At 46.5% G+C, this 24,808-nt stretch overlaps 1 protein-coding gene, 2 long non-coding RNA genes and 1 pseudogene across 3 annotated transcripts in view; 2 read left to right on the top strand and 2 right to left on the bottom strand.

Moving 5' to 3' along the window:
- Positions 1-130, bottom strand: part of DCTN1 (dynactin subunit 1) — a 28,844-nt gene extending 28,714 nt beyond the window's left edge. Inside the window, exon 1 of the mRNA XM_064494349.1 lies at positions 49-130. The gene's annotated coding sequence lies outside the window, so the exon portion shown is untranslated. The remainder of the gene's footprint in view (positions 1-48) is intronic.
- The window catches only part of LOC135323043 (uncharacterized), a 28,848-nt gene extending 5,835 nt beyond the window's left edge, over positions 1-23,013 (top strand). The window contains exons 3-8 of the long non-coding RNA XR_010384146.1: positions 9,613-9,744; positions 10,833-10,875; positions 13,271-13,429; positions 17,276-17,454; positions 22,167-22,375; positions 22,490-23,013. This is a non-coding gene — a long non-coding RNA (uncharacterized LOC135323043). The remainder of the gene's footprint in view (positions 1-9,612; positions 9,745-10,832; positions 10,876-13,270; positions 13,430-17,275; positions 17,455-22,166; positions 22,376-22,489) is intronic.
- LOC116157535 (uncharacterized) lies at positions 240-1,497 on the top strand. Its single transcript, XR_004141669.2, has 2 exons — positions 240-465; positions 1,172-1,497. It is a non-coding gene; the product is annotated as an uncharacterized LOC116157535 (long non-coding RNA).
- Positions 17,448-20,123, bottom strand: LOC135322988 (RNA polymerase II subunit A C-terminal domain phosphatase-like; annotated as a pseudogene).
- Positions 23,014-24,808: the final 1,795 nt, after the last annotated feature.

Below are 24,808 nucleotides of genomic sequence, written 5' to 3'. Positions count from 1 at the left end.
CGACACGGGGTGGGGAGGAGACGGTTGCCAGCGTCGCCGCCTCCGTACCTGTCCTGCCAGGGGCTCCGCGCCGGGCTCCGCGCCGGGCTCCGGCCCCACCGGCGACCGACGCCCAGGCCCGAGCGGGGGGCCCGCCCCGCCCGCGTGGGCTGCCCGACGCGCCGCCCGACACCCGCAGGCCCCCCGCCCCGGGCCCTCTCGCCGCTGAGGCCCAGAGGCGCGCTGGGTCCGGGGGACACGCTGCTCTTCCCCGAAGACCAGCCCGGGTTAAAAGCTGCCCCCCGGACGCGGCCGTGGAGACAGCGATCAGGCACAAAGCTGGACGCCTGGGGCGAAGCGCGCGCGTGCGCACTGCGCCTGGGAACCCGATTAGGCCCAGAGGAGGGCGGCGCGCGGCGGCCGGCGCGCTCCCCAGGCGGGCGCGGACGGCGCAGAGGCGCCGGGGAGCTCCCTTGCGTTGGGCCGGTGGGTCCCCCAGAGGGTCGCTGAGCTTTTCAGTGCCAAGCAGCTAATGAAAACAATAGTGATAAACCATATTTCGTCAGGTAGCTTAAGGAGAAGATTAAATTTTGCTGCTGCTCTGTATTGCCCATCGTATGAAGATACAGGCATTCTCACGCCCTTATGGTGGAAATGTAAAATAATGCAAATTTACATAATGACATTTTGGCATTCTTTAATTAAAAGAAAAGAAAACATTAAAAGTGCAAGATCCTTGACCCCAGTGCACCCACTTCTAATGATGTAGCCAAAAGAGGTGAAAAAAATGATAGAACATGTGTTCAAAGATATTTGTAGAGGGATATTGGGAGAGCCAGGATTTGATAGACAATGGGTTCGAATTCGATTTCCTGGCTGCATGAGATCTTAGGTCGGTGACTTTACCTCTCACAGCTCTGCTCTTTTGAAAAACGAGGATGTTAATGATAGAGTCTACATGATTAGGTTTTTAGGAATATTAAGTGAATCCATGTAAAGAGAGAGCTATTGGAGGGTTAGGTTTATCCCAGTTAACTTCAGATTGAAAAACAACCTGAGAGATCCATGAAGTTGTTGGTGGGGTGGAGGTGGCGAGTTAATGGTAGAAAGGGGGAACTGGGCAACCTCTCCACCACTGCCCCTTTTGTCCCCATTTCATCTTCTAAATATGTCTTGTTCTTATTCTTGATAGAAAATGCATCGGCGTGATTCAAAAATCAAAACAGCGTGAAAACTGCACTGAGAAACCTCTCCTCACCCCTCTTCCCATCCATTCCTTCTTCCTTGCACACTGCACGTAACCCTTGTTACTGGTTTCTCATTTGGCAAATATGAATGTATAGTCTTACTCCCCCATTTCTTCTTTTTTTTCAATTTTCAGTCTTTTTAATGTTAATCATTCTTATATCTGCACTGGTTTCCCATTTTGGCTTCCAGAAGTTAATTGGTCTTTTGAGTATCTTCTGCTATGAGGTGCCTCTTCAAATCTGCTCATTAAAAAAACATAATTTTGTGTCATTTTTTTGTGTGATTTGTATAAATTCTTTATATATTTTGGGTAAGTCCTTTTGAAATGAGTGGGACTCTGTGGGACCTTCCCAGGACAGAGTGTCTGAGTGTCGGGGGTCTCTATCCTCTGTCCCTGCCTCGCTGTGTGTGAGTGTGGGGTATCCTTGTCATCTTTCCCTGACGCGCTGTGTCTCAGCGTGGGGTGTGTTCTTCCTCTTTCCCGACTCGCTGTGTCCGAGTGTGGGTGTCTGTCCTCTGTGCCTGACTTGCTGTGCCTGAAACATAGACAGACAAATGCACTAGCCTCCTCCTCCTCCTCAATTAGGTAGACAGACACACTAAACAACTCCTCCTTTAGATAGATAGACAGAGACAAATAGACAGACATACTAGACTTCTCTTCCGCCCGCATTTGATAGAAAAATAGACGCACTAGGCTCCTCCTCCTGCTACAAGAGATAGACAGACTACACTCCTCCTCCATTAGACAGACAGACAGACAGACAGACAGACAGACAGACAGACAGTGGGAGAACCACGCAGGGCTTTGGGGCCGTCACAGACACAGGAAGGCACTGTAGCCAATGTACCAAAGTGCCTGTTGGTTTCCCGTCCTTTCTCTCCCCTACAGTCTAGGAAACAGCGCCCTGCAGCTCTGTCCTTTATTGATCTTTTTTTGCCCTATGGTGAACACCTGGGCAGGAAGAGAGGGGTGAAGATACTGTTTTTGATTATGAAAACCTATATTCACCCTTTATGTCCGTGCATAGTTTTTATCTTGTAAATTAATCTGTTATTTTCCATACTTCACTCTTCTAGAAAATAATTGTCCAGTAAGCAATTGTCCTCAAACAGTTACCTATTCCATGTATATAAAAACATATATGTACTTGTAAGTGTATAATAATGCTTAAATGATTCTGAGTAAAAGAGAGAGCTGATAAAGAGAGTGGCTTCCAACTTGAGGGCACCTACAAGTAAGTGGACAGTCATAAGCTCTTGGGCCCTGGCCCCCCCGGCCCCCCTTGGGTTTTGTCTTTCTCTGTCCTTCTTGCCACCTGACCCCACATCAGGGGGACTTTTGGATTATAAGCCTCAGTCCGCGCTCAGACCAACCAGATGGCCATGCATCGTGACTGCCCGGGGTCCAGCTACGTTCCTCAGCCACAGAGTACTCAAGACTTTCCTTGTGGCAGTCCTTGCTACCCAGGCCCTGCCAGAGCCAGCTTCTGTCCACAGGATTGAGCCCCAAGGGAAGGAAGGAGTGACCCTTCTGTCTCTCGCCAGCTTCTAGGCCTAGGACAGGAGTTAGGGAATATGGGGAGGGGAGTGAGTGGGTCTCAGTGGAGTAGCGGCCAACCCACACTCCCACGGGCTGCAGGCAAGCTCCCTGACACTCATGTGGGAAAGGGACAAGGGTCTCGGCACCAGCCTCGGTGCCAGTCAACGTTCCTGGTCGCCAGCTGGAAGGGAGTTAGTGCTGCCCAGCAGTTCCCCACATCTTGGACTCCTTTCTACTCTCATGAATGTTCTCATGATATTTTCTTTCTCCAGGTCCTCTTTGGTGGGCAGCCACTCTCCCCAAGATGCTGTCATTAGTTGTCTGCAGTCCAGAAGTTTCTGCATAGATACAAGTCCTCCTGTCTGCATTTCTCTCCTGCCTTGTGTGGGTTTCAGCCCTCAAATGCCACCAGATACAAATTAAATAAATAAATAAATCCCAGAAATGGCAGAAATGGCAACTATGTCTTTGAAAGCTTATTGCTGTTAATTTCCAGGATTTTATGTATTAACCCTTCTAAGAACACATTGAACCTGCTAAAATCTAGCCAGTAGATCTTGGGAGACAAAAGTTTATAACAATAGTAAAGAAAAGTAATCATAGGAATTACAGATACTGACCCATGTTATCATAGGTTGGCCATAGGTTTGAAAGGATCAGCAATTGGGTTAATTCATACATAGAATTTATAAAGTTATAGAAAACATTAACAGTTCTGTGGGCTTTAAATCATCAGAAGGCCTATGAAAAACAGGAGAGTTTACCTGCTAGTGAAACTTCTCTGTTTTAAGCCATTTATTTGTTTTGTCAATTTAACTCCGATGAAAAAAAGGGAAGGGTTCCCTAAGGGGAGGTGGTCACCATTCTAGAGTAGCGTTACCCACATTCACTCACTGAATAAGTATCTATGGGGGGATTCATTTTTCTCAGACTAAGGAGGAAATACCATCTGTGGACATGGGCTAAGACTGTACACAGGGAAGAAAGCGCATGCAGTGAAAATCACACCAGGAGATCAAACTGCTAAACTGAGATAGACAAGAGAGGAGGGGCTCCTCAGAGAGGCCTGTGAAGTCACTGTATTCTTCCTAATAAGAGTGACACCAAAAAATTGTAACATTTAATTTTTTAACATTTTTTATTGATTTATAATCATTTTACAATGTGTCAAATTACAGTGTAGAGCACAATTTTTCAGTTATACATGAACATACATATATTCATTGTCACATTTTTTTTTCTGTGAGCTACCGTAAGATCCTGTATATATTTCCCTGTGCTATGCAATATAATCTTGTTTATCTATTCTACATTTTGAAATCCCAGTCTCTCTCTTCCCACCTCCCGCCCCCTTGGCAACCACAAGTTTGTATTCTATGTCTGTGAGTCTATTTCTGTTTTGTACTTATGCTTTGTTTGCTGTTTTGTTTTGTTTTTTTTTTTAGATTCCACATATGCGCGATCTCATATGGTATTTTTCTTTCTCTTTCTGGCTTACTTCACTTAGAATGACATTTTCCAGGAGCATCCATGTTGCTGCAAATGGCATTATGTTGTCGGTTTTTATGGCTGAGTAGTACTCCATTGCATAAATATACCACCTCTTCTTTATCCAGTCATCCGTTGATGGACATTTAGGCTGTCTCCATGTCTTGGCTATTGTAAATAATGCTGCTATGAACATTGGGGTGCAGGTGTCATCTTGAAGTAGGGTTCCTTCTGGATATATGCCCAGGAGCGGGATTCCTGGGTCATATGGTAAGTCTATTCCTAGTCTTTTGAGGAATCTCCATACTGTTTTCCACAGTGGCTGCACCAAACTACATTCCCACCAGCAGTGTAAGAGGGTTCCCTTTTCTCCACAGCCTCTGCAGCATTTGTCATTTGTGGCTTTTTGAATGATGGCCATTCTGACTGGTGTGAGGTGATACCTCATTGTAGTTTTGATTTGCATTTCGCTGATAGTGATATTGAGCATTTTTTCATGTGTTTATTGATCATTTGTATGTCTTCCTTGGAGAATTGCTTGTTCAGGTCTTTTGCCCATCTTTGGATTGGGTTGTTTGGTTGTTTCTTATTAAGTCATATGAGCTGTTTATATATTCTGGAGATGAAGCCTTTGTCAGTTTCATTTGCAAAGATTTTCTCCCAGACGTAGGTTGTCTTTTTGTTTTATTTACGGTTTCCTTTGCTGTGCAGAAGCTTGTAAGTTTCATTAGGTCCCATTTGTTTATTCTTGCTTTTTATTTCTTCTAAGAGAAAATTTTTGAGATGTACGTCAGATAATGTTTTGCCTATATTTTCCTCTAGGAGGTTTATTGTATGTATCTTGTCTTATGTTTAAGTCTTTGATCCATTTTGAGTTCATTTTTGTATATGGTGTAAGGGAGTGTTCTAGCTTGTTTTACATGCTGTCCAGTTTTCCCAACACCATTTGATGAAGAGACTGTCTTTATTTCGTTGTATATTCTTGCCTCCTTTGTCGAAGATTAGTTGACCAAAAGTTTGTGGGTTCATTTCTGGGCTCTCTATTCTGTTCCATTGGTCCATATGTCTGTTTTTGTACCAATACCATGCTGTCTTGATGACTGTAGCTCTGTAGTATTGTCTGAAGTCTGGAAGAGTTATTCCTCCAGCCTCTTTCTTTCTCTTCAGTAATGCTTTGGCAATTCTAGGTCTTTGATGGTTCCATATAAATTTTATTATGATTTGTTCTAGTTCTGTGAAGTATGTCCTGGGTAATTTGATAGGGGTTGCATTAAATCTATAGATTGCCTTGGGCAGTGTGACCTTTTTAACAATATTGATTCTTCCAATCCAAGAGTATGGGATATCTTTCCATTTTTTAAGTCTTCTTTAATTTCCTTCATCAATGGTTTATAGTTTTCTGTGTATAATTCTTTCACCTCCTTGATTAGTTTTATTCCTAAGTATTTTATTACTTTGGGTGCTATTTTAAAGGGGATTATTTCTTTACTTTCTTTTTCTGTTGATTCATCGTTAGTGTAAAGAAATGCAACTGATTTTTGAACGTTGATCTTGTAACCTGCTACCTTACTGAATTCATCAATCAGCTCTAGTAGTTTTTGTGTGGACGTTTTAGGGTTTTGTATTTATAGTAACATGTTATAGCTGAAATCTTTGATCATCATGTTTGTCTTTGTAATACAGCCTTATGACTTAATGTCAAGAGAACAGTTTTTCTCAACAAGGTAATTTCCCCGTTTATAATCCAAGAGTTTCCGTGTGACCCATCATGTCCTCCTTTTTGGCCTTGGCTTCCAAAAAGTGCAGAACTGAATGTAATGTTCAGTTGCAAAATGAAGCTGGCAGAAGTTTGGAGAGTCCCTCCCTTCCCCAGAGGTTTTCTACAGGCACTCATTCAGCAGGACACAGGGGTGTCGTGTCCCTGCCGTGGGTCCGCTCAGCTGTTTGTCGCTTCCCGTGGCTTTGTAGGGACATTGCTGTTGGGCTCAGTGCCGTGGAGGAGACCTTGTGTCCGTCCCAGGCTCCATTCCATCCGGTCCGTATTTGTCTGATGCCGTATGTTTTTCCGTTGCTTTATCCTGTCTTCCTAGGTCTCTGTTTTAGTTGTGTCTTTTAAAAAATTGACTCTAAAGCTCAATTCTTAAAAAGAACCCAATCTGAGAGTCTTTATTCTGTATGTGAGTTTAATCTTTTACAATTACAGTGACTACTAATGTATTTGAATTTAGTTTAAGTTCATTATTGTATTTGTTTCTCTTCTAATCAAGTTTCTAAATTTTTTTCCTTTCAAGTCCCTTTAATTATTCCTAAGTTTTAAAGTGTGATTTCTGGACATAAATCATGTCATAAAAATTAAGTATTTGTTAATTCCACAAAGTGTTGTTAATTAGTACTTCTCTTCCTGAGAAAATGTAAGGGTTATAGGATGCATTGAACTTCAGCTCCCCTTTCACCTTCAGTGTTTTAATTGTCCAGTAGGTGTATCACATTACATCCAAGGCACGCTATTTTTTTGTGTGTCTTTTTAAAAGAAAAATGCCCCCAATTGCAACATATAGATAACATTCTGATTTTGGAGTTGTTAAGACATGAAAAAATACCTCTTAGGATTGGTAAAATATAGTAATAATTTTAAACTCTCCTTCAGTTAATCATTATCATCACAATCATTATTTAGTAAGAGACCATACTCACTCAGATACATAGTCCTTTTTTTTTTTTTAAACCAATTTGTTTTGTCATTTCTACTTGTAACCCCTCCCTCCTGGGTACCTCCTTCAGTAAGTTTCTTCGTTAAGGTCTATGAGTTTTGTCTGAAAATTCTGTTTGCTTCAACACTATTTAAGATAATTTAATGGGGCTTAGCTTTTTAGGGAATATGTTATTTATCTATCTTTTACTGAGGTATAGTCACTTTACAATGTTGTGTCAGTTTCTGGTGTACAGCACAACACTTCAGTCGTACATGAACATACGTACGTTCATTTCCATATTCTTTTTCACTGTAAGCTACTGCGGGGTATGGAGTGTATCTCACTGTGCTCTGCAGTGTAAACCTGTTTGTCTGTGTTATGTGTACCAGTCAGTATCCCCCGGGATGTGTGTTATTTTATCAGCACTTTGTCTACAGACACATGTTCTGTTGTCTTCTGACCTTTATTGCTGACAATGAGAAATATTAGTGCAATCATGTTTCTTTGTAGCTAATTTGTCTTTCTCTTTGGTAGCCTTTCAGATTTTTATCTTTGTTTTATGATTGTAATACATTATGTCTAGGTCAGGATTTATTTTTGTATGAATAACTTGAGATTATGACCCTCATTCAACCTGAGTTTACACATCTTTAAGTTCTGAGATTGTTCTCTCCTTTTCTTTCTTCTTTTCCCCTTGGAAAAAGTCCTACTAAATGTAAGTTGAACTTTCTCATTTTATTTTCCCAAGTATCACAACTTACTTGGTATGTTAAAGTCTCTCTATCTTTTTTACTGCTCACATTTTTAATCTTCCTGTTCTGCCTTCTGGGTGGATGACTCAATTCTCCTCTTCAATTCACAAATCCTTCCTTTAGCTAAATGTCCCATGTTTTTGAATTGTCCATTTAATACACTTCCGTGATCACTGCTTCGCCCATACTGACTAATCAGATCCCTGGACCAGCCGTCTGGGGGCAGAGCCTTCACTGTGCTGCACAGATGGGGGCACAGAGTTTAGGAACATCACCCAGGTGAGGTACCCAGTACCCAGGGTTTAGGGCTGGAACCTGGGGCCCAGGCTCTTCACACATCTGCGTTGAGGTTTTTACTCTTGTATCTGTTTTTTTCATTGTCAGAATTTATATTTTTGGTGTCTTCCAAGGCTTTCATTTTGCTCATTATAGTCTTATCTTCTGGGTTTCTTCCTTGAGCTGTAAGAACATTTACTTCCTTTATGGATTCATTCCAAGATTTTTTTATTGCTGCCATCTTTTGGGGCATGTGTTTTGCCTCTTAAGCTGTCTGGACCTCTCCCTCATGGTGACCTAGTGTGGCTTGTTCTGACCGTGAGGCCACTTTGAGGAGAGGGTTTGTGGGGTATCCCGTTGCCCTTGGCTGTGGAGATGTCCTTAGAGGGCAGTTAGTATCTGTGTCCCTGAGGTTCCACGAGTTCCTTGGGCTCTAGGTGAGTTTTATTGTTCAGTTCTTGACTTGTGATACCCATTCCTGGATGGTGGGTATACACTTTTTTTCATTTTACTGGAGGTACTGGGGAGCGAACCCAGGACCTTGCACACGCTAAGGATGCGCTTTACCACGGAGCTCTGCCCCACCCCCCTGGGTGGTATAAATTTGATTTCACACCTGTTCACAAGGCAGGCCGGGTCTCTGATTTCCTGTGGGGTTTCTTTGTGCCCAGAGCCTTGTGTGGGCAGTGGTGCTGGCCTCAGGCCTGGTGGCTGACAGGCAGGGGGCCTTCCCACCTTCTGCAGGAAGCTCAGGTTCAGTGGGCTGACGTGGCATTTTGTGTCCCGAAAGGCTTCCATCTGCTCTCAGAGCCCAGAACCCCTGGGCTCCCGTCGCCTGTCTGTGTGAGCTCTGGTCTGGCCCTGGAGGCATTTCCTCGTGTACCCGCAGCCTGGCTGTAGAACTTGTAAGCAGCTCTTTGGTTACATTATAGTCACTATTTCTGTTTGGTGCAGATGGTTGGGGGGCGGGTGGAGGTTGCTGTTCCCACGTGGGTTAACATCTTTGTTGATCTTGGAGCTTTTCCATGTGCAGACTTGTTGTTGGGTTTACAAAATTCCTCTTACAAAATACCTTACTGTGGATTCTCACCTACTGTGGGTAAATGTGTTTTAATCTAGTTAAAAATAGTATGTGTGCTGGGAGGTTTTTCCCTTATTGTTTGAATAAAACTCAATTTGAAATACTATTTCATCTTTAATAAGATGTGCAAAGCACTCATTCTTAGGGCTTCTAAGTGAAAACTGTTTCTCTCCTTTCGGTTGCATGCTGCCACTAGTCACCAGGTTGACCCGGAGTTCCTTGGCTTAGGTCTGGGCAGTGCCCTCCTCAACAGCCTGAAGCAGGCGGTGGGGGCCCTGGCCAGCAGCGCGGGCGTGCTGGGCACCGTGCAGGCAGCCGCCCAGGCTGCGCCGCAGGGCGGCTGGTCGGCGCTGCTGCCCACCGCCGAGCGGCGGCCCGGGTGCTCTGCGCCCTCCTGCCCTGCGCGGTGGGCTCGGGCTCAGAGCAGGGGCGCGGCGGGCTGGGCTGGGCTGGGCTGGGCTGGGCCGGGCAGGTGCGCACTGGAGAGGCTGCCAGGAGGGGAGGGGGCTTACCTCACATTGGCAAAAACACTTTCCGTTTTCCACTTTCCAGCAACGAAGTTAACATCAGTCCAGGTCGGTGATTCATGATCAGTCTCGGGGCAGCTTGATGGCTGATGGAGGCTTAGAGTCTGCCTTCAACGCAGCCGTCACTGCAGAAATCCAGGCTCGCGAGCTGACAGAGGTGAGCTTACCTGCCAGTGAGCTGAGATGGAAACGCCGTGCGCTGTGCTCGTACTCGTGAGAAAATAACAGCCTTTTGCCAGAATTATTAAAAACTGAAACACAAGCAAGACTTTTAGTAACGTCCAAATATTTCTGTAATTAAAACTTTTATCTTACATAGCTTTAAAAAATATTGTTACTAATACGATAAAATGCACCTGCTTCAAGTGTCTATTTAATGAATTTGACAGATACCCTGATCATAATATGCATTGTTTCTATCTCCCCAGAAAGTGCCTTTGTGCCCCCTTGCATTTGAAATCAGGACACTGTCCTGCCTCCCTCAGATGATGTCAGTTTTGCCAGTTCTGAATGTCACATAAACGGAATCATACAGTATATACTCGTTCATGTCAGCTTTATTTTGCCTTGATAATGACTTTCAGATTCATCTGTGTTGGGTGTGTTGTTTCTGCTGCTGAGCAGTGTTCCTCTGTATGGTTATGGCACTGCTGGTCTGTCCATTCTCCTGTTGATAGACATTAGATGATTTTAACTCCATGAAATTGCTATGATCATGCTGTGTATTTTGCAAATGCAAGTTTTTCTCTTGGGTAAATACTTTGAATTCCAATTTGCCGGATCCTAGGGTGAGCGTGTGGTTACAGCTTCCCAAAGTGGCTGTGCCATTTACATTGGAACCAGCCTGTGTGAGCGTTCCAGCCCTCGACCTCATCAACATTGGGCATCTTCTTAGCTTTGGCTCCTCCGGGGGTAGGGTGGGGCGTTTGTTTGTATTTGCATGTGCTAATTGGCCATCATAGCCTCTTTTATTACTTTCATTGTTGTAATAGTTTTCAATTTAAAAACTTACGCTGCTAAAATTAGACGGAGTGAGTGTATTAGAAATATTTTTGAAAATACACTTTGATTAAATTGAAAAACAATCAGAGGAAATCATATACGTAATGATGTTGGTAGCAACAGCCATTCTCTGTGTACCCTGTTATTTTTCAGGGACCTGTGCTGGTTACTTTACTTTTTTTCTCTTTTAACCTAGTCCACTGTGTCGAGTGGGAAAAGTTGTCTCAAAATTCCATTTTACAGATGTGGACAGGAGCACCACCGATTTGCTGAGGTGTCCTGACTGGTGAGTGGCAGGTTTGCTGACTCCAACCTCTGCCATCTTCCTGCACCCCATGTGGCTCTGTGTGACAGCTCGCCTGCTGGGTCAGTGACAGCAAATGGGCAGAGACTGTCCTCACGTGGGCTGGATGGTAACCTTGACGCGATCCAAGCAGTATTTTTAGAACCTGTTAGTTTGGTTAGCACGTATGTTTATTCTGTGCTTCCTGCTGCAGAGCGGGACTTGGGGGGGGGGGAGGGCTGTAGAGATATGTGATCCCTCAGATCATAATCAGGGTGCCTAAAAATTAAGGGGCCTCTCTCCTCTCTCTCCTCTCTCCTCAGAAGGCCATGTATTTGAAGCCAAGAATGTCTCCAAGCTACAGAAAGGCATAAACAAAACCCCTCATCACTTAAGAATAATCATTGTTAATATTTTTGGTGCACAGTCTTCCAGAATTTCAAAAGTGCAGACGTTTGCTGACGATACTGCCTGTGGTGCCAGAGCTGGTCCCAGTGACCTGCGTCCTTTTCACTCACAGGTCGCCGTGTCTTTTGTGTTGACTGTTCCGCTGCTAAGTCCGTTTGTTCGGTTGCTTTGGGGAAGACTGTCGTATAGAAGGGGAATCACTTTTTCTTCTTCTTTTTTCTTTAAATAATTTTCTATTGTTGATCATTTAGGTTTTAGATATTTTTAATACCATAAATAATTTTAACTATATTCTTGTAGATTATAAGTCATTGAGTATAAGAATGATCATTAGGAAGGAGTTCTAGAAATGAAATTGGGTCAAAAGCACACACATTCTTAAAGTGATCCATGTTGCCCTCTTACCCTTTAGAGTGGGTGGCACGGCTCCAGTCCTGCCATCAGTCATGGTCTGCATGCCCACACCCCTCAGGGTGGGGAGGGCTGTTGTATTTAGGCAGTTCTGGCTTTCTTTTTTAAATTGAAGTATAGCTGATTTACAATGTTGTGTCAGTGTCTGCGTACAGCATACTGCTTCAGTCATACATGAACGTACATATATTCATTTTCATATTCTTTTTTACCATAGGTTGCTATGAGATTGAATATAGTTCCCTGTGCTAACAATATGAACTTGTTGTTTATCTATTTTATATTAATTAGTTAGTATCTGCAAATCTCGAACTCCCAATTTATCCCTTCCCACTCCCTTCCCCCTCTGGTAACCGTAAGTTTTTTTTCTATGTCTGTGAGTCTAGACTGGTCTGGCTTTTGCCATTAGAAAATAAAGCCGAGCAGGAAAGACCTTGTTTGCTTTTTCAGAGTAAATTTGATGACTAGAACGATGCTTGGTAGGTCTCAGGAATATTGATTGCGTTGATTGGCAACCTCCTTTAAATTTAAAAAAAATAATAGCCTTATCAAGATATTATTCACCTACTATAAAGTTTTGTCTTTTAAAGTGTGTGAGTTAATGATTTTTCTTATATATTCACAGAGTAGTGCAACCATCATCACCACTGTCTAATTTCAGAACATTTTCATCACTCCTAAAAGAAACTCTGTGCCCTTTAACAGTCAGTCCCCATTCCCACTCCTCGCAGCCACTGACAGCCACCAGCCTGCTTTCTGTCTCTAGGGGTTTCCCTGTTCTGGACATTTCATGTAAGTGGATTTGTACTGTATGTGGCCCTTTGTGTTTTCAAAGTTCGGCCAGGTTGTAGCATCCATGTTGATGTGCCTGGGGTGGAGTTGCTGAGTTTTATGGTGACTCTGTGTTTCATGTTTCGAGGAGTGGCCAGACTGTTTCCTAAAGTGGCTGTACCGTTTCACATTCCCAGTAGCACTGTGTGAGGGTTCCAGCTTCTCTGCATCCTTGCCAACGCATGCTGCTGTTCATCTTGTTTTTAATGACAGCTGTCCTAGCAGGCGTGCTTTCCTTGATGACTAGTGGTGCTTAGCATCTCTTCGTGTGCTTGTTAGCCATTTGCATGTCTTCTTTCATGGTAGATCTATTCAATTCTTTTCTGTTTATTTCTTAATCAGGTTATTTACCTTTCAGTCGTCAAGCTGTAAGAACTCTTTCTGTATGGTGGCCGTCGTGTATCAGACACCTGGCTTAGGCACATTTCCTCTTAGTTTGAGGGTTATTGCTTCTTGTTTACAAAACAGATAGACCCCGCCTCGGTGATCACAGCAGGGGTAGAGAGTTTAGGAACTTCACTGAAGGAGGCTGCAGACCATCGGCACTGGCCGCTTGGACACTGGGTTTGTAGGACAAATTGTTTAGGAACTGAGCAGTGAGTGATGGGTGGGTGTGGGCTTGTGTCACCAGCGGTGTTGAGTCGGTGCACAGCCAGGCTGTGGGATTAGGGCTCAGTGCAGGGTGCCGTCACACCTGCTGCTAAGACAGCTGGTAACCAGTTTCTGTTTCCTGTTTCTTGAATTACAGGCTATTGAAGCCAAAAAAGCAGCACAGAAGGAAAAAGAAATTGATGAACAGGAAGCGAATGCCTCGACATTTCACAGAAGATCTTATTAGTACAGGAATCTATGAATCTTCTGGAAAACAGTGTTTGCCTCTGGTTCAACTCATACAACAGCTTCTTAGGTAAATATTTTAACGGGAGGATGATTGGTTTTCATATTACAATAGTGAGGTGTAGTGCTGGGGTCGTCTCAAAAATGTGTTTGGTTGTTGAGAAAATGCTCTGAAAATCACCAAGGACAGGCTTTAGGGGGAAGAGCAGACTCTTGCCCTCCTTAGCAGGCAGGTAGATGGAAGCGGACATCACCAAGGCAAGTTCATTTTCTTTTTAAACTAGTCGTGTCATGGCCACATTCTGTGGATCATAGGTTCATTTGTTTAATTTGTAAGACAACCGTTAAAAGTGGGAGTAAATAAAAGAATGGTGAGGGTTATTTTTGAAGGGACTGATCAGGAGGAGGTAAGAGTCAGAGTCAAGAGTATAAACAGACGCCGACCTGGACAAGGGCTGAGGTAGCCAGACCCCGTCTACTGAGAAAACGTCAGCCTGCGCTTCAGGGCCCTTCACAGAGAGCGGAAATGCGAGGTGGTTTCTGGGAGGCGTTTGTTAGATACTGAAAAATGACTGCTCCTTTATGTAACACAGCTTTGCTGTCTGTGAACTTGGCTCCTGGTTTATTTTTCACACGGAGAGGAAAGAGAGCCCTGGAGGGTTGCCTCAGACACCCAAGTCCAGAGCAGTGGCAAGTAATATTCTGGTGTGGGGCAGCCTGCCCCCCACAGCTGGGGACACCAGAATTTACTGGGCACGCAGTGAGCTTTCAAAAGAGGAAGCTTTAGAGCTAGTTCCTTGCATAGCTTTTTAGTACATACTAACTAAAAAAAACCCTTTTCCTATTTTTTTTATGCCTAATCTGATGGTTGGGTTTCTTTGCTTGATAATTACACGTTCTGATCTTCAGTATAATGATCTGAAAGAAAGTGAATTACTTCAGTGCAGTTGGTGGTAGTGAAGAGAGCTTGGGAATTGCTCCGAGACAACGTCAGTTGTGACTGTTCGAATAAAGCCGGCAGCTGAAACTCTGCCCAGTTTGGTAACTGGGAGTAGTGACAAGAGCAGTGTTCATGTTGCAGAGTGAATTAATGATCAAGTGAAAAAATGGACACTGAGTGCTTTGGAATTAAAAGGTAAAAAGTTCTAAGGCGAAAAAGCATGTATCTCAGAGAAGTGCTTTCCTGAGGTCAGCTGCCTTCCTTCACCAAGGAGGCTGTGCCCAGGCCCGCCGGCGTCGCTGGCGGAGAGACAACGCTGGGCTCCTGTCCTTGTTCTGTAACAAGGTCCTGTTCTCACGAGGGAGGGGCCGGCTCTCCCGCTCTCCTGCTTGTTCTGTCTCCTGGGTGTGGAGAGAGACCGTCCATCTTACCTGCCCGCACCTGTGCCGTGCAGCCTGGCAACCACTTGCCACGTCGGCCTGATGAACACTTGAAATGCGTCCAGTGTAGCTGAGACGCTGAGTTTTTACTTTGAGTAACTAAAATTCAGATTTAAAAACTGAGACCTGATTCAGCTATTAGAAAACTTGTATGTTTGGAGTAAGCTGGCCATGAGTTTACCTTTTCAACTCTGCCTTTTTATGAGTCTTGAGTGCACATCACGTTATTTTCAGTGAAAATCACTTGCCCGCGTTGAGATGTGCTATCTGCACAAAATGACAAAGGCTTTTGAAGACTGTGTGGGAAAACTAATATAAATACTTCAGTGCTTTTTTAGTTGGTTTTATGTTGAAGTGATAATATTTGCACTACACTGGAGTAAATACCTTACGAGTACTGATCTTTCAAGTTCTTTCCATCCTAATGTGTGGGACTGGTGGAACATTCTAAATTACACGGGTGACTCCCGGGCAGCACTTTTCTGTTGGGCAGCGCTCTCTAGACCGGCCTCACACGCTGCCTCCTGAACCTTCCTCTTTCCTTTCGGTCCCTCTGGCCCACAGGGAGGAGCTGGCTCCACGGCAGGTGTGTAATGAAGATGTACCTCTTTGGAAAACAAAACAAAAATTGAAACATGGAGGGACACAGCACCTTAAACACTTTTGGAAAATAGAGAAAATGTGTCCACAGCTTTCTCACCAACAGGATGCTGTGATCCAGGCGCTTTTCATAGCACAGATAACGTGCCCGATCCCTTGCGGAGGCCAACTGTACCGTTTACTTCTTACCTTAAGGTTTTGAAGGGTTTGTGGTTGAAGGAGACTCAGTGTGTTGACTTAGCTGATGCAATTGTTGAAAAATAGTCTAAAGATGTAAGAGATTTTGGAGACATTTCACGTGCTTTATTCCTTGGGAAAACAGGTTGGAGAAACTGCAGTTTGCCCAAAATAAGACCTGAAACAGATTTCAGAGTAATTCTAATGTTGGAAAACCATTTATACTGGAAAGTAGAGAGCTATGAAGATTTTTCAGTTAGTGAACTCTTGTCTGAGTCACACACTTTGATTATGGTTCTGAGTTTCATACTTGGGAAATAAGTCAGCATTTATACTGTGTTTCATTGCTGTCTTTTGCACCATCCTATATGGCACAAAACCCAGACTCTGGGCCTGTGTCTCCTATTGCGATACGGTTACCAGGGCGTGGAGCGGAAAGAGGAGGGGGACCACAGGCGAGGCCCCTGCGCACCCACCTGCCCCTTGTGTGGCCGGGAGCGCGCCGGGCACCGGGGCTCCCCCTGCTCCTTCTCAGCCACGCTGTGCACGTGAGTTGAACTCCTAACGTCTCCTGCTCCCGTCCTCACTCCACCGCTGTTATTCCTGGATTGAACCCCGGGGGCAGGTGCAGCTGAGAGAGGTTCTCCGCAAACCTGCTCTTACCTCAGGAATCAAAGAAACGGAGCAGAATGCCCGTCCACGGCCCGGTGCTGTGCGGAGGGCCCGGGCTCGCCGCCTCAGTGGCAGGGCCAGTGTGGGCCCCTGGCCCTGCCCTCCTGGCCGGGACGGGGCTGGTGTCGGGGAGCTGCTCTGACGGTGGGTCCAGGACCAGGCTCAGAGCTGGCTCTTTTCCTCCACTAACTCCCTTCCTCCTTCCGTTCTCAGTACCGCAGGTCAGGCCTCTTTCCCCTGGCGCTGGGGCTGTCCCTGGCTGGCAGGCTCTGATCTGATGTTTCTCGTGCCCTCTTATCTGCCTTCACACTGACTTCAGAGTTACCTTTATCAGACACAAACAGGATGTCACTTTCCTAGTGAAACCTCGGTGGCTCAGTGTTGCAGAATCTAGTTGCAGCAGCCCGACACCCCATCACCTACACCGTGTCCACTGCGGCCCCCCACTTCCTTGTCCTGTCTTGAACTCGCTGCCCTTGGTCCTTTGCATTCTGCCCCTGGAGCCAGAACATTTACTGCTCTTCTAATTGCCCCTTCTGCTTTCTCCGTTTGCTCAGATGACGTCGGATCCTGCAGCTGGAATCGGATCCTCTGCCCCTGTCCTTGCTCCTGTGTTCCTGGCCCACCTCTTACTCTGACCTGTCCTGTTTGTACCCACCCTGCTCTTCCTTCCTGTGATTTCTGAGCCCTGGGCGTCTCCCACATGGCCCACCCGGGTGCTCCCTTGAATAGGTCTGAAGGCAGACTTGTGAGGCAGATGCAGAAATTCGGGTGGATCTTGTCTTTAAGAAAAGTGTCATGTTTATGTCTGAAATGCAACTTTGGACCAAAAATAGTAACACAGTTGTTTTTTCTTTCGAGGATTTGTAAAGGAGTTTTCTATCATTTTGGGCCCTTCCCCGCAGCTCTTAGGAGCACATTTGTAGAGCAAAGGGTATCCTTCTGTCTTCTGTGTCTTCTGAGCTCCGCTGCTTATTAGCTCTGGCTGAGGTGTGCTCACTGCACGTACACCTGACACCCAGGGGGAGGAAGCCAGCTGCAGCTCACCTGGGCGTGTGAGCTTTGCATCCTCTGCTCCCTTCCATAGAAACATCGCTTCTCAGTCGCCAGATTGAAAGGTGTTGCCCGTCGGGTATCGTCACGTCTAGACTGAGCAGCACAGTCGTGGAAGATCTGCGCCACCGCATTTGCTGCTGCGTTTTCAGCACCTACTTCTCAGTAAACCTCATCCAGGAGGACGTGTTGGTCAGACTTCAGGTATTTCTAGTAAGTTACTTTGTTTTCTTTCTTTTTTCTTTCCTTTTTTTCTTTCTTTCTTTCTTTTCTTTTTTTTTTTTTGGAAGGTGTTGGGTAATTAGGTTTATTTATTTGATGGAGGTACTGGGGATGGAACCCAGGACCAGGTGCATGCTAAGCATGTGCTCCACCACTGAGCTACATCCTCCCGTCTCGTGAGTTACTTAAAATGTTAGTGTCTTGTGTGTATTTCTGGCTTTTTCACTTAGGCTTTTTGACATGCCTATTCTGCATGGCCCAGATGTGTAGTTTTTACACTATTAGATGCACCAATTTTGGGAGACTTCATTTTGCATCCACTTTTTTTTGGACAAATGTTCCTATATTAGATGCATTAATATTTTTTATTTTATTGTGTTAACATTTAAATTCTTTGTTTTTTTGGAGAGAAGGAAGATAATTAGGTTTACTTATTTATTTTTTTATTTAACGAAAATACTCGGGATCGAACCCATGACCTCATGCATGCTAAGCATGCGCTCTGCCTCTGAGCAACACCCTCCCCCAGCATTTAAATTCTTTAGACATCACAAACAGCGACTTGTGTGTTTGGGCTGGTCTTACAGGAGATTTATCACACTTACTCCAGATGTTAGTTAGGGACTGTTGGAGGTGGACTTAATGTGGGAATGAAATAGTGACAGTATTTGTGTGTCGCCCTGGGAAGCTAGCTGGGTGAAGCAGGAGGAAGGCATCACCGTTGGAGGAAGACAGGGAATCTCAGGTACAGCCCTGGTTTGTCAGCCGCCGGACGCAGGGCTGAGTCTTCTGGGCGCTGTAGGCAGCCCACCTACGGAGCCGGGATGACACCTGATGGCACCTGCGGGGATCCACGCAGGATGATGTGCAAGTGCTCAGTTCTGTGCCTGAAGGAGGGTACTTTGCACAAGCCCCGGAGGTGGTGACTGGCTCTCTCTATAAGGTAGTTTTCTCTGGCAGGGATGGAAAGGCTTGCTGCTTTTAATATTTTTGTACCCTCCCATGGCTGGTGCGCCCGCTTGTGCAGAGTTTAGGCCATTTGGAGGAGGAGAGCTCTGCGTGGACGGGCAGGGAGCTGGGGCCCCGGGCCCTTCCAAATAAGCTTGCCTGTGCTAGCGTCGTAGACCCAAGCCTCGGGGCCTGGGTGAGGCCCTGGGATAGACGGGCGTTGGGTGGAACAGAGCGGTGGGAAGCGCACCCTGCCTGTCGGGAAAGGCTGCTGGGCGGTCCTCCCTCTGCGCCCTGCCGTGGTCGTCCCTCAGCGGGAACAGCTGCTCCTCCACCTTGTCCCACCGCTCCAGGCAGCTCCACAGCCAGTCGGGGTTGACCACGTTCTGCTGCGTGCACCCCTGTGCCTGGCGCACCTTCTGCTGCCGGCCCGCGCCGCGATCAGGTGGGTGGCCCTGTCGGGGGTGTCCAGGTCTGGCACCAGCTGGGTGAGGATGCGCGCTGAGCGCCGTGGGTGGTAGTGCTCCTGTGTCTTCACCGGAAGTCCATGCAGCCCACTGAAGATGATGGCGATGGTGGCCAGCACCCTGCTCCTGAGCTCAGGCACGATCTTCCAGATGTCGGGGGCTCCCAGGCCTCCCCGCGGAGCAAGCGGTCATTCTTGGTGTAGTGGTCGGAGTGCATATGGGCCAGGATCTCCTCCAGGTGCCTAGGTGGTCGTCGTCCTCAGCGTCCTCCTCTTCCCCCACGCTCTGGTCCAGGGAATCGCCCACCGTGATGCCAGGCTGCCGGCTGCTGTACAGCTCCGTCCTGGCCTCCTTCCTGTCAGCTCAGCTGCTGCCCAGCCTGCAGAGGCCGTCCCGCTCGCCCTCCTCCTGGCCGTCCAGGTGGGCACCGGGCGTGGGCTCCCTGCAGTGGTTGGTGCCTGCAGGCCTGTCCGCTGCCGCGCCGGGAGGGCCACCTGTGCCGGCGTCCCGGGGGGGCCTTGGTCTTCTTCCGGGCCCTCTTCTCCTCGCTTTTGCGGTCAGAGGCAGTGGGGGACAGCCAGCTCTCAGACTTGCTGCTGCTCCCGCCGTCACTGGGGACGTCCAGCTCCAGGTCGGGGCCCGCGGGGCCCCACACAGGCCCCTTCTCGGGCTGTGTCCGCCCCCGCTGCTGTGCACATGCCGGGGGCCCCCTGCCATCAGACCCAGGGGTGCAGGTGGTGGGCCGGGTGCCCCTCTCCTCCTCCTTCCCAGGCCAGGGCCAGCCGCCCCCACCCCATGGAGCAGTGCCCCCATTTAGCTCCCTCATTGGCTTCCCAAGGCCATTGCTCTGCTCAGCCCCAGGCACCTGCCTTCCTTCCTCAGGGTCCCTGACAGATGGAAGCTGTTCCGGGATGTCGGCACCTCTCTTCCTGGCCTGAGGCTCCCAGGACCCGGACGGGGCAGGAGAAAAGTCAGCAGGCCCTTGGGAGCTGAGAGCTGTTCTTTACTCTGCAGAGCCTGGTCCTGGGGGCCTGTGCTCCTGGATGAGAGTCCAAGTGTAATTAGGTGCCATTAAAGGGTTTTAAGCAAAGGAATGTAATGACCTAAGGTTTTAAAGGACCATTATGGCTGCTGTGTAGAGAAGGCCCAGCCTCGGGGAGGCTTCTGGGGTCTTGGGAGACAGATGATGGTGGCTTCCCGCTGGATGGTAGCAGTAAACATGACGTGGCTGGAATTAAGATCCATTGTGGAGGTTACACTAGCAGAACTTCATGAACCGAGTGTGGGAGGAGGGGGAATCAAACTAACATGCTCCCTCTGGGTTTTCAGCATGATGTAGGGAAGATGGGGGAGGAGAAGATTTGGGTGTTGGATGTGGTGGCGGTGAATCAGGAATTCTACTTTGGACATATTAAGGCTGAGGTACCCATTAGACACCCTGGTGGAGATGTTACGTAGGCCACTGGATACATCCAATCTGAAATTCAAGATACAAATCTGAGTGTGTGCACCTGAAGATGCCAAGTATAAGCTACAGATGTTAAGCAATAAGCACAAGAGAAATGTTACATACTGATAAATATTAGTGTTCGGTGTATATTATTATCAAATTTCATCTAATGTATAGAGACGGCATTAGCAACCTTCATAGTACTTTCCAGTCCTATACCTAATATTTCTTCTTTAAATTTTGAATTTCACTGTTTCCTCGAAGTGTTATATGGCAGGCACTGATTTTGTTTATTTGGGTAGTTATTTTTAATTTTTTATTGAAGTACAGTCAGTTACAATGTGTCCATTTCTGGTGTACAGCACAATGTCCGAGTCATGCATGTACATACATATATTCATTTTCACATTCTGTTTCATTAAAGGTTATATAACAAGATATTGAATATAGTTTGCTGTGCTATACAGAAGAAATTTGTTTTTTTTAATCTATTTTTATATATAGTGGCCACAGGTACTGATTTTAAAATTTAAATGGCTTAGAATTAATTCTGCTTTTCAACACTTCAAATCAAGGTTGGAAATCATTATGCCAAATTGTAATAGAATTAATCTAATAATTTTCTACACAGTAATATCACTGTTACTTAGAATATGTACTCCTCTTAAATCAGACTGTTTCATAGTCACAAAAGGTGTTTTGTTTCTCTTAGACTGTTTGACAGTTTGCTTCTTAAATCATGGTTCTAGAAACTTTCATTGTTCTCAGTGTCACCAAGAAAAATCAGAACCATAAGACCCTAGTAAACTAGGATTTTGGTTGCTAAATCACTCAACTTATACGCTTAATGTGAACTGACATTATTCTGTAGTCAGGAGACACTATTTTTATTGCCTGTAGCAGCTGGAAATTGAACAACATAATGCAAATTATGGGAGGTAGTACATGGAATAAGCTTGTGGTTCCAATTTAGTTCATACACAGCAGGTGTCCACATTATAAACATAACCACCTAGATGGCAGACAGACTTGTCAGTTTTGGTAGGAACCCCCAGAACTGAAGGAGGAACAATTCAGCCACTCATTACACTTTCTTTCAGATCAAAACTAAGGTAGAGGAGAGCGAGGAGGCAGGAAGGACCTGGAGCATCAGAGCTTCTGCCTTAGCTCAGCCTTTGTTAATGTCTGTGGTGTGGAGAATTCACACACGATGGAAAAGGAGATGTGTACAATTTACTACAGTCGATACAGTTTTATTTATGGTTTCTTCCAGTTCCCCAAACTGTCAACCTGCCATTTTTTAGTTACCATAAAAATGGTCTCTCAAATGGGAAACAAAAAGAATACTAATGGTCTTTTCTTAAGACAACTCCAGGTGCTAACAATCATTTCAAAAACAAACATCAGAAAATGGCTTATGTCAGTGGCTTGCTATAAACCCATACTCTGAGGGTGTTTAGGATTTCTACTTCTAAAGAGCATGTTTTGGAAAAGTTACAATAAAGCAGATATCAAATTGGTGTTTAAAAGAAGACCTTTAGAGGAGTTTTCATGATTTGTCATGCAAGAAACGTGGCACAATGGATATTTTACTGGGCAAAGAAGCTACACTGGGTTCATTTCGCTACTTAAATAAACACAATTTACAGTTTCTTTAAAAACAAGTATTATCTACAGAGGAAAGAAGACAGCCGGTCTATGACTATAAGGCATATTTGTGCCAAATTAATGCCATGTCACAGACGCCGGGGGGATATATATTCCTGAAAGAACTGGGAGCTTTCCACATTCCACAAGGGGATAAATTCCGTCTTCACTATTTGAAGTTCTTCCTCCAGCTTAAAAGCGAAAGTCAGTACGGAGTCACACGAGCCTCTCCTAACAGCAGCTGTCCCTAGAAGTACGGGTCATCTGAAGACACCACTGCCAGCCCCACCATGGCCGCCCTCCGTGTGCTCACTGCCACGGCCCCGAGGATTTGCACACACTTGACAGTGCAGTAACACCGAGCTACTGATGTAGGTGCAGAAACCACACTTGGAGGGAGGTGAGCTGGGACGGGGAGGGGATGGGACGGGTCTCCTTTTGCTGTCCCTTGCTTGCTACCCTCAGGCCCTCCTGCACCAGTTCTCCACAGCTCCCCTGCCTGCCCGCCCCACAGAGCTGCAGATTCCCCAGCGCCCAGGGGGACCTGCCCCCAAGGCCCACCCAGCCCCCCGATGTCCATGACTTCCATGTGGACCGGCCTCTTGAGGAGGCGCTGGTGAACCCGGAGCTGATTCACCCCTTCATCCCAGAGGGCAGAGATGCTGGGCCAGGCCCCGCCTGTGTGCCTCCAACCCTGGACAACTCAGGTCTCCTGTTCCTCTGCTCCAGCCTCATTCAGCCACAGCGGGCCTACTCCATGCCTGGTCCTGTCCCCAGCCAGGCGATGAGGTCACCCAGTTCCCTGTGCGGTCGGCCCCCCGCCGGGTGCTGCTGACGGATCCATCAGGAGGAGGCAGCGCGTCCCGCTGCCGCGCCCGCCATGGTGCTGGTTCTCTGGCGGCTGCCTTCCTGGTCAGGGGTGGTCCTGGGGGAGCCCTGAGTGTACGGTGTCCTCATGTCGGAAACCCCAGTGGGAAGGAAAGTCTGGTTTGATTTTGTTCTCAGAGACATTAAACACTAGTTCAATTTTGAGATTCATTACTAAAGCCCTAAGCAGCTCTGCCTGGTGTGCGCCCCTTTCCTGTTTCTACTGACGGAAATGGCCGAGGAGACACACCCGGCCCCTGCTTCTCTGTGGTCACTGGGAAAGTGTCCCCATTCATGGCGACTTTAGTCTGGGGGGCTTCCTGGGTGCTTCATGTGCCGGAGCGCCCACGTAGAGGTGAGGTGGCGGAAGTCAAGGCCCGGGGTGGCTCAGGTTGGGGACCCAGTAAGTGACCCTCCACACCTCACGCTGGTTTACCCACATCTCCCTCAGGGTAAGGGTGAGCCAGGGCCACACGGGCCGCTTCCCTCCTCAGAGACACCGGGCAGATAAGGAGACAGACATTCCCAGAACTCATCTTAATTCGGTAAATCCCAGTACAGTCTGAACTGGCTCTTTTTTTTCTTATTTAATAATTTGGTAAGCCGGTTCTAAAACAGATGTGGAAATGAAAGCGTTGAGAGGAGGAGGCAGAAACAGAAGCAGAAGGAAAGGAGGAAAACTGTGAAAGGACTTACTCGATCAGGTACCAGGACTCACCATCAGGCTATAATAAACAGGACAGTGTGGTACTGGTTCACAGATAGATAAAAACAGATGAATGAGATCAATCTATTATTAGCAGTCTTTTATTCTTAAAGTATTCGTTTTGTGCTTCAGTATTTTAATGTATTCATTTTGCGGTTAAACTTCTGTAAGCACTGGGGTCACAGAGGTGACTAGCACTGCCAGTCCCTGCTCTCCAAGCTCTTAGAGGGCAAAGCACAGTAAAGTCCAGCTGTTGCTTCCAACGAAAAGTCTGAGTGTCTCATGTCTTTAAAGATGTTTTAAGGATCTGGTCTCTGCCTGTTGGTCCAGCCACATCTGTAGACTCCAAGCTTCAGTCTAGCTCAGTTTTCTGGTATCTCTGACCTCCACATGAATGTGAGTTTGCTCCCACACCCTGACCACTGACCCTCAGCCAGTTCCACTCTCAAAGATCCTAACCTTACCCCACCCTCACCTTGACCTTGAGCCTTACACTCAACCTGACACTCAACCTAAACCTAATACTTAACCTGATCCTATCACCCTGACATATACACTCACTCTCACCCTCACTCAGTTCTTTGGCAGTCCCTTCCCCACCCATACCTGGCTTTGATCTTGGCATTGACTCCAATCCCGCTCTACCTGGAACTTCACCTTGTCCATGAACTTGGCCCTCATCTTCACCTTAACACTGACCCTCCAATGGACATTCCTCTTACTTTGATGCTCATTATGACCTGGTTTCTGATGCTGACCATTAACATGTCCCTCACACTCACCCTGGTCCTGACTTACTCTTGACAATGACAACTTCTCTCACACTGATCATGACTCAGAACACTATCTTGAATGAGACACCACCCTCAATCTGATCCCGACTGTCAACCTCACTTTGCCCCTAGACTCAATCTGCACCTTGACAAGGACCATCATGCTGACCCCCCCTGCCCTTGAACTTGAGCCTGATGCTGAACTACCCTGTACACTCAAGCTGAAACCGAAGATAGTCTGCATGACAAGCCTGACCATGACCCTGACACTGATCTTGACCTAGAATTCAATTTCACTCTGACCTGGATCCTCATCCTAACCCTGAGCCTCACACAGAACCTGGACTCACACTTTGTGGCTGTCATCACTGACACCCTAATCCCATCATGACACTGAACCTGACCTAGACCCTGACCCTGAAATTGGGCTTCACACTGACATTGATCTTCATTATTATGTTGACCCTCGTTCTCAGGTTAATCACCT

The sequence above is a fragment of the Camelus dromedarius genome, chromosome 15, assembly GCF_036321535.1.
Source record: "Camelus dromedarius isolate mCamDro1 chromosome 15, mCamDro1.pat, whole genome shotgun sequence".
NCBI classification, from domain to species: Eukaryota; Metazoa; Chordata; class Mammalia; order Artiodactyla; family Camelidae; genus Camelus; species Camelus dromedarius.
Note: the sequence above shows the minus strand (reverse complement) of the source record. Positions and strands in the feature narration are given on the sequence as shown.